This window comes from Amblyomma mixtum, chromosome 2, assembly GCF_055824585.1.
Source record: "Amblyomma mixtum isolate Tamu chromosome 2, ASM5582458v1, whole genome shotgun sequence".
NCBI classification, from domain to species: domain Eukaryota; kingdom Metazoa; phylum Arthropoda; class Arachnida; order Ixodida; family Ixodidae; genus Amblyomma; species Amblyomma mixtum.
In genome coordinates, this window is record NC_143013.1 from 41,840,037 (window position 1) to 41,853,674 (window position 13,638).

Sequence of the window (13,638 nt, forward strand, 5' to 3'; positions counted from 1 at the left end):
TTGCCGACGCTCCCGCCGCGCTGCCTTTCTTGTCGAGTTTACGATGGCGGCTTATCTCGCCGCCGTCAAACGTCGCGCTGATAGGAAGCATACGTGGGCTCGCGCACATTTTTTCCGTACAATTAGAATTTCTCCACGCTTCTGACATAGCTTGAGGCGCAGGCAGCTGGTTGAGTTGACCGTATGAATTATAGGTTCATTATAGCCTTGAAACTTCAACTTACTACTTCTGTATCGACCGTAATAAGCACAACTCTAGCCGACTTGCCTTTCTTCTCGCCGTAAATGGTAGGGGGTTTAACGTCTCAAAGCGACACTTGGGCTATGAGAGACGCCGCATTGGAGAGTCTGGGATTAATATCGACCACCTGGGGTTCTTTAACGTGCACTGACAGCGCAGGGGCCGTCTCCATATAACTGCGGCTGCCAAGGCCAGGACTCGATCCTGCGTCCTTGGTCCCAGTAGCTGTGGCTTTCCATAAATGGGAAGAGCTGAGAACTTGTGAGCCGTCACAATGAAAGTCCTGCCAGCAGAACTGTCAGCGTAGCGATGCCGAAATATTTCGCTCGGAGCTGTTCTCGATCATGTTGGCTGTCGAAGCCTGATGCAGGCCAACGCAGGTGGCGCGTCTAGTTTCACATATGGTTTAACTGCGACGTGTACTATAATATACAAAACGAATGAACTTAATGAAGACAGGAAGTATAGTTTCGAAAATAGTAATCGGCTCCGTTTAAGCGATGAATGGCAAAACAACGTTATTAACGCAACCTGAGGCCGGCCGTATTGTGAAGTCATTCGAGCTGAGACATGAAACTCACAGACATTGAATTTTGTAACCTTCAGAAGTCATCATCGTAATCAGCCTGACTACTCCCACTGCAGGGCAAAGGCCTCTCCCATGCCTCTTCAATTAACCCTGTCCTTTGCAGCTGCGCCTACGGTCATGTGGCAAGTCGCATTTAGTAGTTAAATCGAGATGGAGAGGACGGAAGAGAGAGGAGGCTAAACCCCACTGCCTCGTACTGCTGATAGGCCCCCTCCCACACCCCCCTTTTTCTTTCATAAGCCTGCGACCAGCCCATGTCCACAGCATTAGTGGGAGAACTGTTTCGCCTGTATATAGCATACTGCAGACATGCCATGGTGCCTCTATAGCAGCTTTTCGCGAATTCAGTGCGACAATTTTTTTTTTTTTTGCAATTGCACATGATATTCGGAGTGGATCTGCTCTTAGAACCTATGAAAGATGGTTGCGAACGGTTCCAGCCATCTTGTTTACGGTTTTGTATTAAAAAACCTGGGACAGCTTTGATCGAGGAACAGTAACCATCTTGAGCCCCGAAGTTCCAAGGCTACTCCATATCATCTTCTCTCTCCGAATGAATATAATTGTTCATCGAAGGCTGCTCTGTTTCCAGCTTAGGTGTGCATTTATCTACTTGCCTCATGTAAACTAACCCGGGGACACATCGGACGACGAAAGAGCGACCTCCGAAAACGAACTGTTTCGTTAAAAATGAGATGAAGAGGAGTGTTTTGTTGGAAACCAAGATGGCCAAAAGTGGAAGAAAACACAGCTCGCCTTCGATGCCCACCGAGAACCCAACTTCTACACGTGAATGTCATGGATTCAGCATACATACGCGCAGCCGCGTGTAGGTAGCTGATCGCAGATATTATCGATGGGGGTCGCTCTTCTGCAAGTATTTCTAGTAAAATTCTGCAATGGCTGTTCGTTTTATCACGCAGGTAATGCCTTGCTCTCAGTGTAGTCGATTCACCACCAGCGGAGCGCATCCACGAGAAGTTTTTTAACTTTCTCCCGAAGCAAAAACTGTACTACTCGCGACAGTCTTCATCTACGTCTTGGCCCGCATGCATTTCCGAACAAAGTTCTTTTCGAGCAACGAAAACGCAGAGGCGCAAAGCCCCATCTTCGGACCAAAGTTGTGGAGCTGTCACCATCGGTCGCCTCCTACGTCGCGAGTAGTCATGTATATCGGCTAGAAGAACGCCCTGAAGGCGTGTGCTGCCATGCTGTGCACCAACTCGACCTTCGCGAGGTATACCAGGTGTTTCAGCGAAGCCTGTCACTAATTTTCCGAAATAGGCTTTTCGAGGCACAGAGAATGCTTTGCGGCATCGAACAGCGAGTACTAGTGGACATCAGAAAACAGATGATTCGTGTTAACAAGTAAAATGGTTAACTAATTTCTAATAGCTAACTTTTTAACTGTTACCCTAAGGTGCCTGGTTGCAAATAGAGGCTTATAGTTAGCCGTTAGTAAGAGCCATATGAGGTTTTAGAATGGGGAAAACGCGATTACCCTGGCGCTGTGGCTCGACCAATTTTGGCCACCTCGCGCGCCTTTGAAAAACCGCGCATCTTTGACGCGCGTCACTCTGCGCCGCACGTGTCGCGGAGCCTCTCTCCCGTCTGGGCTGAGACAGCGAGCGGCGAAGATCATTGCACCGCAGGCAGGACAGAGAAGATTGCTTGGCCTGCGAACCACGGAGTGTTGCTGCGTGCGCGCAAGCGACAGGCGCTTGTCGAAAGGCATGCGAGATGGCCGGCTTTTGTTGCGCCAGAGCCGAGGGTAATCAATCGGCAGCCGTGTTTTGGGTTGGCGTGGCGCCTATATAGGACTGCTTCTCAAAAACACCAACAGTTTCACATGCTCAGTTACCCGTGAGGGTGTCTAATACGGGCTGCATTACGAGAGGTAATGAAACGTCCAACTCGTCAGTGTCTTAATAAGCCCTGGACCAATTTTCGAAGTGGCAGCCGCCATCCCTCGCCTCTCCAAGCTTGGCGTCGTCACTGTTAACTCGAGGGATATGGGGAGTGTCCTTTGTCCTGCAGTGGACGTAGTTAGGCTGATGATGATCACCCATTAATGTGACCAACAGGTCACGTCACCTTCTAGTCACATTCCTGTTGGCGACCTATTGGCCAAGCTATCATGCTAAATCTCATGTCACCTTCTGTTCGACGACGTCATTTCATGCCGACAACGACCATGAAATCTTGCGGAGGGTTTGGCGGCAAGGCCTCCGTCGCAGCTACGCGACTGTAAATGTGATGGTGATGTCATGCTGTGCTGATGGTGCGATCTACAGAGAAAAAGCATTTAACAGCTGATTAAGGAAAAGGAAAGAAACTCCCCAGATTCCCAAACTTTGCGATGCGGAGAAGGCTGCGCCGCATCCCCGCCTCTTCCATATTTCCCCATAAGTGCGGTCAACCCACGTGTTTCTTAGGAATCACGCCCACTGAAACAATGCTCTCTTTGCCCAGCAGGATAACGCGGGCGTTTTCGGTCACGACACTCTAGTCTGAGGGATGCGGATGTACGGAGAAAAATTATTTCCGCGCCATCATGCAAGCCAATCACCTTGTACACTCCGTCCGCAGGTACCAACACCAGGTGAGGGGATCATGAGGCAACGTTAACAGCTCTACAGCCAAGCACACGCCTGCCATAAACTTTTGCTGCGACCCTCGCCAGAGTGGCTTTTTTTTTCTTGCGCACAACATGATGTATAATTTTGAGAGCACATAATAAACGGATGAAATTAGGAAGTTTGCGAGCATAAGGTGGCCGCAGCTGGCACAGGACACGGTTAACTAGAGGGATATGGGAGAGGCCTCTGACCTGTAGTGCGCATGGATATGCCGATGATGATAATGATGAACACCAAACGAGAAGCACCTATTTTAATTGCTGGAAGTTTATTCGGTCCCTTCTAATACACAGCCCGATTTGATTGTCTTTAGTTATCAGTGCCGTCAGTGCTTGCGCTATTTTTCACGTTTAGCGGCTGAATTGCTGCTGGCGGCTAGTAGCCAGTGCCAGAAAGTGTCGTCTGGAGCACTGTGGAGAGTAAACAAAAAAGATCTTTTTTTTTTTTTTTTTGCCTAGACACTGCGCCGGCAGCGCTTATCCTGACAATCAGTGACGGACCTCGAGGTGGTTGGGTCAAGAGCTTTTCATTATCAACGAGCGCATCCGCTGCGCTCTCCGGCGGGCGGCTGTCGCTAAGACCTTTGTTTATGGCAACCATTCATCTGGACAACGTAAACAGCTCACGGCGGTGCCGCAACGCGTAGCTTCCGCCATCTATCTGGCAGTACCGCTCGAGCTTACATCTGGAAACGCGCGCTGCATAATTACGTCGCTGTTGAAAACTCGTCGATCGTAGAGATTTTCTGTACATTGTGGCCGTACAGTCTGGCCAGGGTAGGACACTAAGAGTTTTGCTTCCGGACTCAGAAAGGATGCTGTATCGGGAGTGCCGCTGTGGTGGTTTACTATGTGTCACTGGTACTGAAGAAAACTGACGTGTACAATTATATAGCCAAGGTGGCACAAATGGATTTGAAATCTTCCAGTGTTTCGTCCCAGCTCGTTGTCCGTCGCCAGGTTTCAGACTTGAGAAAACTAGGGGACACCGACAGAGGCGATTTGTCACACGGCTATTGTTTCTTGGTGTTAGTTCAGGCGTCTGCAGGCTTTGGACGCCCGCGGTCAAGAGCTTTTGTCACCGTCTCTTGGTGCTTATGCTGAGTACCAGAGAGCGTGATAATTTACTAAAAGTGAGAGCTCAAAGGTCACAGTGTTAATTAAACACTTGACCAAACGGTTATTTTTGAGAGAGGAAGCAAGAATAGCGAGGCTGGCAGAAAGATGTTATTGACGACAGTCATGAATATAAAATGGCGTATGCGTGTGCACGAAGAACAGAGGCTGTCACTTTCATCCTGGTACGCAAGCCGCTAAGGGATTTATAAGTGATACCCATTGCCCAAAGGTCCGTGATATCGAACTAAGATCACGGCTCGCACTTGAGCTGTTGTAAAGCAAGCGTGCCTAATAATGTCATTGGGTCCAGAACGTGTACACTGTTATGAATGTAAGCAGCCCGCAGCCGTCCTTCTCACTTTGCGTCAAAGGCCGACACGGACATGGAGAGACCATATCCGGGCCAAAGATAACCGCTTTGATAGAAGCCCGTGGACACTTCGCGGATCATTCATGGATAAGGTTGCAGGAGGACACGACACACGCTACCCTTGTAGTCCAAGTGCGCTGGAAAGGTAGTAACTGCCCTTATGGCGCGTAATTCGTTCGCTGTTGATTAGTCCTTTCTGAAACTGTTCTTCAAGAGCCGGCAGGTGTTTATACCGTTACTCGCCTGGCTGATTTGTATATTTCCGGACAGCCCAGCGATGCCTCTGTGGTCTTATCAGAGTCCCGCCGAGGGAAGATATTCAACGGCAATAGGGAGCTCCGCGTCTCGCGCGCGCGGTTCGGCGAGGCGCCATTGTGAGGCCTCGGCTCGGCCGACCCTTCGCGGATCGCAGCTGCCACGAGTTTCGAGAGTGCGCCGACGACGAAGTCGTGCAGCTGGCAGCTGCGTCTTGCAAGAAGCCCAAACAAGTGCGCTGTCGCCCTGCGCTCCCGAAGCTGCTTGCAGTGACCGACGCCCGCCTGCAGCCGCTGTAGCGCCGCTTCCGTGTGAGTTGAAAAACCTAACGTAGATCACTCCCGCTGTGGTCTTTTAAACCAGCAATATGGTTGCATGCGCTCGTATTCAATGCGTATTCTGTCCACCTAGGTTTGTCCTAGGCTGCAGCATAAGCGGCGAGCTTGCGTTCACCTATCTCAGCCCACGTCAGTGTTACTGCTGTGCTCGTTTTGGCGCCATGTAAAGGTGCTGGAGGCGGCTAAGGCGAAAGCGCATCTATTGTCCTGGTTACTGCAGGCTTTTGGTATCTTGCGATCTGTGACTGAAAAGGCAACGGTGTTTATTTTGTGCACAGAAGAAATTTTGGCTCTGCTGGGAAACTATACTGCCGGCAAGGATGAGTTTTTGACGTTGCATTTTGTTGATTAGGTTATAAGTAAAGAGAAAAAAAAAAATCAGACGAAGGCCACTTCGCCGAAGACAGAAAGTCAAAATATTGACCTCCTGCATCATACTGACGTACGAAAGATCAATTTCAACAAGTGCCGACTTTTCTTGGGCTTAATACTGTTCAGTACGATGCGTTCCAGTGTCCAAGACAGACGGTTTCGTCCGCAGTATTTTGTGGTTTAGTTCGATTATCGTTTCAGTCACGCAGGAGAAAGAGATATGTGATGGAAGAGGCTTTAAAGGTAGCAAACAGTGGTGCCAGTTGCATAGCGGGAATGCGTCCGTTCAATATGTAGCCTTCTGGCCACGGTCGCACAACCTCGAGCCATCGAGTGGCCCTTTATATGGTTAGCCGCGAGGAAAATTACACGCCGCAAAATGCGCGTCACGCGTATCTTGCAGCAAACGCAACGCCCTCTCCTGAAAGGACGTGTCCTTTGCGAGCTTTTTAAATGTTCTCCCGGAATCAGACTTGCAAAAAAATTCTCGACTGACGGGGTCGTATGTACGGAATCTCTGGAGACGGGAACATCTGATGAGCAGCTAGACTGATGCGCCTTTTGTAATGGCAGTCATCACCTATGTCATCCGACCCTCCACTATGTGGTCACGGTGGTTCACAAACATACAGTCTGAAGTGCGAATAAAAGAAGGAAAAATAATATTCATTGGTGGCGCTTCGCTTTGCCTCAGGCCATCTTTTTGCTGTTATTCTGCTGTTATTATTGTCACGTGGCAGTGACAAGAGGCATGAATAAGTATATAGCATGTGCTATGTATGATCTGTGAATGTTTTTCTTTTTTTTTTGGATCCGCTATATACGTTTTTGTCTTGTCATATATGCCTTTCATATACCACTGTTTTTGTTTTATTTGTTTTGTTTTGTTTTCAAAACGCAAACGAAGCAAAAGAGAGCAAGACACTCATTTTATTCTCATGAACTCGTCAAAACCATCTGGCGACTTGGACTGTGTCCGAAAAGTGATGTGTATAAGCAGATATGGAAGAATATATATATAGTGCGGTATTCTCGTGTTATTAGACAGCCTTGCTGCGCGTGTAAGCTATTAATCAAAGAGCGGAACGCATGTACAGTCTTTGTCAAAAGTAACCAGGCTGCGTGGTTTGCGCCTCATTCGTATAATAGAGCCCTCACGGCTTCCCTAGAGATCAAAATGTTCTTCGACGGTGAGAACAAGGGGTTCTCCTTACCGTACAGAGATTCAGACGTCGAGGGCTGGCATAATAGCCTTAACATACGACTGAGAAGCAAACCGTGCAGCCTGGTTACTTTTGGCAAAGACTGTACATTTGCTTTGCGCAGATCACAAATGCCGTATTCAACACTGCGGCATCACCCCCCCCCCCCCCCCTCCCAAAAAAAAAAAAGAACTTGTAAAAAATTTTCTCGTTAGTTTTTCTCATCTTAACACTTCGAGTCCAATCGTACACACCTACTATGAAGTGCGAGCTTACCTCTGTGTTCATTGCGTCTGCGTTTAACACATGCATGTTTACTTATGTCATGGAGCTCACCTTTCTGCTGTCATATATACTTCACTTTGCGTACAGTAGTACACTTATTTAACTTCTTGTTGCATCTCGTTTATTGGAGCTGCACAAGGGTGCGACTATCAGCGTCAAATGAAACACAAGCAAGGCAATCTAAAAGGCGAACAAAAGAACACGAAGATTTTATAGTCGAGGTAGAATGAGTTACTAGAATCGGATACAACTCAATAACGCAGCGGCGAATGCCTCTCAAAGGAGGCTCTCTAGCCTAAGGCGGTGACCGGTTCTCATGACGTTGCGGTTAATCTCCTAGCGTTAAATCGCAGATGACTGGCGGGCGCCTCCTTGTAATGGGATTAACCATGACGTCACGACAATAGGCGTATGGCATTGTATAGCAGCTGCGTTCTTGAGTTGTATACGGCTATAACGCAGTTGATTCATTTTACTTCTGAGGAGGGAAGACTGCTCTCTGAAGCTGTTAATGGACTGGGCCTGAATTTCCTCTGTAACAGTTAATTTTTGTGTGTTTTCTGTTCGTGTCTAGTTGTTCTGCTCGCGTTTCGTTTGAGCTATGCGTACGTACTGTCGTGAGCAATATTAGAAGGCGCAAGCTTTTTATACAAAAAACGTGAATTTTCTGGTAATTTAACCACAGTGTTTAGAAATGGCTTCTGGTTATAATATGCACAGAGGAAAACTAATTATGAGGCAGAAAAAAACTCTGCTTGTCGTACATAATTATGAAGCAATCAATAAATGAATCCTTAAGCTTTGTTCCCTCAAATATTTCTCACCATTGTACATGGTCACAGGCAGCCCTTGCAGAGCTGAAAGCTGACGCCCTCATTAACTTTCTTTCTTTCTTTCTTTCTTTCTTTCTTTCTTTCTTTCTTTCTTTCTTTCTTTCTTTCTTTCTTTCTTTCTTTCTTTCTTTCTTTCTTTCTTTCTTTCTTTCTTTCTTTCTTTCTTTCTTTCTTTCTTTCTTTCTTTCTTTCTTTCTTTCTTTCTTTCTTTCTTTCTTTCTTTCTTTCTCATTAAGGTTTTGCATAAAATGGGGCTGAAGCTAAAGGATCAATGTCGCCTGGCGGGGTCTCAGCCCCTTGCTACATGACTAATGACTAACAAGCACGAAAAATACAAGCGGCAGGTCGATACAAAACAGGATTCTTGATCAGGACCTGAAATTAAACGTCAAATGGGCACAAATATAGGCAGTGTAAGCAGAAAAAAATCGTAAGGCTACCAGCTGAAAAGGACAAAAGCACTGAAAGAGAAGTTACTTCATAAATTTAAGGGGCCTACAGAAGATATGTACAGTCTTTGTCAAAAGTAACCAGGCTGCACGTTTCTCTTCTCAATCGTATATTAAACCTATTATGCCAGCCCCCAAGCTCTAAATCTCTGTATGGTAAGAAGAATCCCTGTTCTCACCTTCAAAGAACTTTTTGATCTTTAGGGAAGCCATGCTGGCTCTGTTATACGAATGAGAAGCAAGCCATGGAGGCTGGTTACTTTTGACAAAGACTGTACATAAATTAAGAGCAAATGCGTATCCATGCAGCATAAAATACAACGTCCAAAGGATTTTTTTTCAGCAAATCGGAAATATGATATATGGATATATGTACAGATCATACATTTCAGGTACGCAAATGCACTGATGCGAAAATGAAGATCACTCATTTTCGCTCTGCATTTGAAATCAACCCGGTACAAAGTTGGGCGTTACACGCTGCGCAAGGGAGTTATATTTCTCAGGAGACTTAACTTCGAGCTTACAAAAGGACACCATGCACAAATCTAATACTTAAATGCAGCAAACAAGTACCTGTGTAAATTTCATTTAATTGATAAATTAATGGGTATTTAGTCCATAAAGTAGCATCTTATTTATGAGGCACGCTGCAGTGTAGTGCTGTAGAATAATTTAGACCACTTGGGGTTCTTTAACGTGCTCAGAAATATCTATACCTGCTTATTTCTTTATTCCAAATCTGCCGCCGCGGCCCAGTTTGAACCCCGTCGTCAATCGCGCTCAGCAGTATAACGTCGCAGGCACTGAGTTACCGCGGTGTATGTGCTCGATTTTCAATACAACTTTTTCTGACATCATGTTACAGTTCTTTTCTGGTTAAACAAATAAAAAAACTTTTGTATTTCTTCATTGCTGTTGAAAGGAACGACGTTCTTGCGCATTGTGCGCGTCATGACGGCCGGTCTTTCCGGGGGCTTTCTGGGGCAGCTGGCAGAAGTATTTTTTTTTTTAACAGGGCAGTCGTTAATTCGTGAATTGAGTGGCTTTGGGTTCCGATGATGAAACGGGAGGCGGTTGGCGGGATGATGGCATGGAGGGGGGAGGTGGCTGGTTCGCTTGGGAGACGCTGCTGAAACTCCGCTGCTCTCCTCGCGGGCCAAGTCAAGCTTACAACAATCTCGCAGCCCGGTAGAGGTGGTACCCTTCGGCCAATGCGGTTCGGACGCGAGCAATCCTTGATGCGCTGTTACTGGGAGCGAGCATGCCTTTTCACAACGGCCTCGCCTCCTGCTCACTGAGAGCATAAGCAGCCCTTCCATACCTTCGTAGAAGATGGGGCCCACAGTGATAGTCTAAGAACGTGTATGTGTGGAAATAATCTAGCTTTTTTTATTGTAGGTTTGTAATTAACGACCCTAAGCGACACATAGCTACGAGGGACGTCGTTGTGGAGGGCTCCAGGTTAATTTAGGCCACCTCGGGTTATTTAAAGTGCGCTGAAATCGCACAGCAGACGGGCGTTTTCTTTTGCATTTCTCATCCATCATAGTCCGGACACCGCGGCCGGGATCGAACTCTCGGCCTTGGGATCAGCTAACGAACTTCAAAGCCACTAAGCTGCAGTGTCGGATTAAATTATGAAAAGTGGCCCAGACGCTGTACATATATTCATGTCTACCTCAAATTGTTGGCCTCATCGCATCTCAGAATTAAAATACCTTAGCAGCTGCGCTGAAAAGTCCCAGTACGGAGTATCGAAGTCTTCTGGCGAGCTCCTTAAACGGCGCTGGGCCTGACTCAGACTGAGTGCAACGTAGGCTGACAAGCCGACACAGAAATTTGCGCACGATGGCATTTCACTTCGCATTCCTCTGTCTTTGTGTTGCGTCCTGCTTGAAACCTCCATTGCACTGGCGCTGTGCTTGCTATGAAACCGCGGTGCAAGACTTCGTAAACTGGGCGTACGTCATACGAGGGCGCCCTGTTACACACTACACGCAATCGAGATAAGGAGGTGTCTGCGACGACATCGCGACATCACAACTTTGTGTACTCGGACGAAACGTTTTTTAGGGCGCCTTCACGTCGCAGATCACGCGTTGTAACTTCCTCTAAAAACGGTGCGTGAAGTACCGGCAAGCTGCTGTGGTCGCAGAAAATCGCACCTTTCTGCTCCTAATCTTCCTCTTCGTTGTTGTTATTAGTGCCACAGCATTAAAAGTCTCATCGGGGAAAAATTGCGTCGGTCATTAAATTCGCCCATTGGCTGGATGGAAGTGATCTCACTTCAATCAAAGACATCAACAGTTGTTAATAATAATAATATCAATAAATATTTATCTGTCACACATACTTTATACATATGCGGGCTTGCCGAAACCAAATCTGGGCTTTAATGGCAGTTCCCGGCAGCGGAGGGCATCATTCAAGTGCAATACCACAGGAAGCACATAAAGAAAGCTATTTATACGTATCGAGAATACTTACTATAATTTCTTTTCTGTTATTCATAGAAAATGTGGCATATGGCAGTCTGTTTATTGTTAGTACTTCCTAACTCGTTCTCCACTTCTAGTGCGAGCACTGGGTAAGACAAAACACTCACACAGGTTGGCACCCAAAGCAGTGTTCTTTTTTCAAAGCAGTACAACTGTTTGGGTAAAATAAATTGAAATAAGGCATTCGCATATGAGCCCAAACATCAGTAGGGTTATCTAAATGAAGAGCACAGAACATAGATTTTAAATCATTTTCAAAATTTAGCTAACCTTATTACGCAAGAAGACTGCAGAGACGTAAAAGCAGTTAATATCGTACCGTAATACACTGTAGCACAAAGAGTACATAATCTGCTTTAGTACTCTTATAGGACAGAGTGATTTAATGGAATATAACAAACAGGCTAACTTACGAAGTTTGGTACAAACATTGGAACGATGGCTATTCCAGGACATGTCGGTGCCGAAAAAAAATTCCCAAGTATTTTGCGACTAAAACATATTCTAGAGGACAACAGTCACAATTAACTCAGGTATGCCTGTGCAAAAAGCATTAAGTATTAAGCTGAACATGTTTTAAGGGACTAAGGAAACAAATATTACACTAGTGTGTCTGCTTTAAAATCTAGAGCTAACTTACCCAGCCTTGAAAAGCGACGAAAAATTTCTCGATTGTGCCACTTTCATATATCATTCATCTTTAGGAGCATCAGTCATATCACCTGCTTATCGCCCCCCAAGCCGTATTAACCACCATAAGGCCGTCTACGCCCCCACCGCAAGAACTACCGGTCATTCTCGATCTTTTTTTGCCACGTCATCCCGGGACTGGAATGATCTACCACAGGAAGCAGTGCATCACATCAACGCCATCCATTTTAAGGACGCCATCAAGGCCATTATTGTTTAACTGCCATGCTCATCCCTCATGTAATGCCCCATACCAGGGGCCTTTGAGGTATCAAATAAAAAAAAATGTGGTCACATTGCCAACTCACAAGGTATTAGGTGCCCTCGTGTATTTTTTTTTAATAGCTGGAATTGCATTCCGCTACTTTGAAAGGGCAACATTCAGCAAGCTCCTTGATGACGAAATGGATAAAAGAGAGGGAAGGATATGGTGAAAGCAGAGATGATGTCACAGTAGAATGTAGGCCTTTTCAGACCAAAATAAAAATAGGATTTAGAAGTATCCTAGAAGGCCTGAGTATTTAAGACACTCAGAAAGATATTACCACGCGAAAAGCAAATAAGAAGTCAGATAATTACGCGCAAGAAAACTAAATAGTTGATAAACTGTTGAGCAAACCCAATTAGAGCTTAGCGGTTTTGATGGACGAAATTCTAGCATTTAAACTTAAGGGCACGGCGGCAACCGTCATCAGACCACAGCGAAAATAAAGCTCATAGCCAATCACACAGTTGAATGGATAGTCTGAACAACCGTAAATGTGAAAGGTTATGTGTTAGTATATAAGGGCTAATATATTAACCTATAAAGTGGTAACTATAATATACGCTGTAAACTGCAGACAGGGTCAAGAATTCCGCAGCAAAATGTTCCTTTATTTTCCCTAATTTCATCCTGTTGTGTCCCCTTATTGCTTTTGTGTGTGTGCGCCCCCGCATCCTCCTCCTAACGACCACTCGCATCCTCCTCCTAACGACCACTTGCCCCTCGTCGCACGCTGTCGCCAGATGCCCCCCCATGGTGCGCCCCCGCATCCTCCTCCTGTTTTGGGAAGCCACTCCCTCCCGTGGACGCTTCTCCGCTCCCTCCTTTCTTCGGGCGGCCAGTTCGGCTCCTGCCTCGGTCGACGCTGGTCGCACCCTCATCGGCTTTAAATAAACGAAGTCTTAAAGTACCGTGTGCGTCTTTCGCTGCATTCAACACAGCGACCGGACACGACAGTGGCGACGAGAAAGTGGATTCGACCCGCGCTACGCAACGCTATTGACAAGCCATGGCTACGCGAGGGTTTCCCAATCAGATACCAGAGTTCAACGGCTCATCGTGGTCATCGTGGGTTGGACGCCTTCAGTTCTACTTTGAAGCTAACAACATCACAGACCCAGCCTTGAAGAGGGCCAACCTGCTGACGCTGTGCGGGGAGCAGACCTACGATACTGTCTGCGCCCTTATTCAGCCAAGCACACCAGCGGCAGTGTCTTACGACGACATCGTAAAAGCGCTGCAAAAGCACTACGACCCAAGGCCATCCGAGGTCTACAGCCGGGCTCGCTTCCAACGACGAGATCAACTAGGAGGAGGATGCGAGTGGTCGTTAGGAGGAGGATGCGGGGGCGCACACACACAAAAGCAATAAGGGGACACAACACTTCCTTCCCCCTTAGAAAGTTGCCTGGTATCGTACAGGGGGTCGGCGCTCACGCGTGGAGGCGCGCTGGCTTTGTGCGCTCGGGGGAGAAACACTTGTAGGCTGGC

General features: G+C 46.8%; 1 protein-coding gene across 2 annotated transcripts in view; it reads left to right on the forward strand.

Moving 5' to 3' along the window:
• Positions 1–5,309: 5,309 nt before the first annotated feature.
• LOC149359114 (uncharacterized) overlaps positions 5,310–13,638 on the forward strand; it is a 31,798-nt gene continuing 23,469 nt past the window's right edge. Inside the window, exon 1 of one of the 2 annotated variants that reach the window (XM_089571337.1) lies at positions 5,310–5,523. The gene's annotated coding sequence lies outside the window, so the exon portion shown is untranslated. Of the gene's footprint in view, positions 5,524–5,618; positions 5,870–13,638 lie in introns of those variants that run through there. The other variant, XM_089571338.1, reaches the window with a different exon arrangement.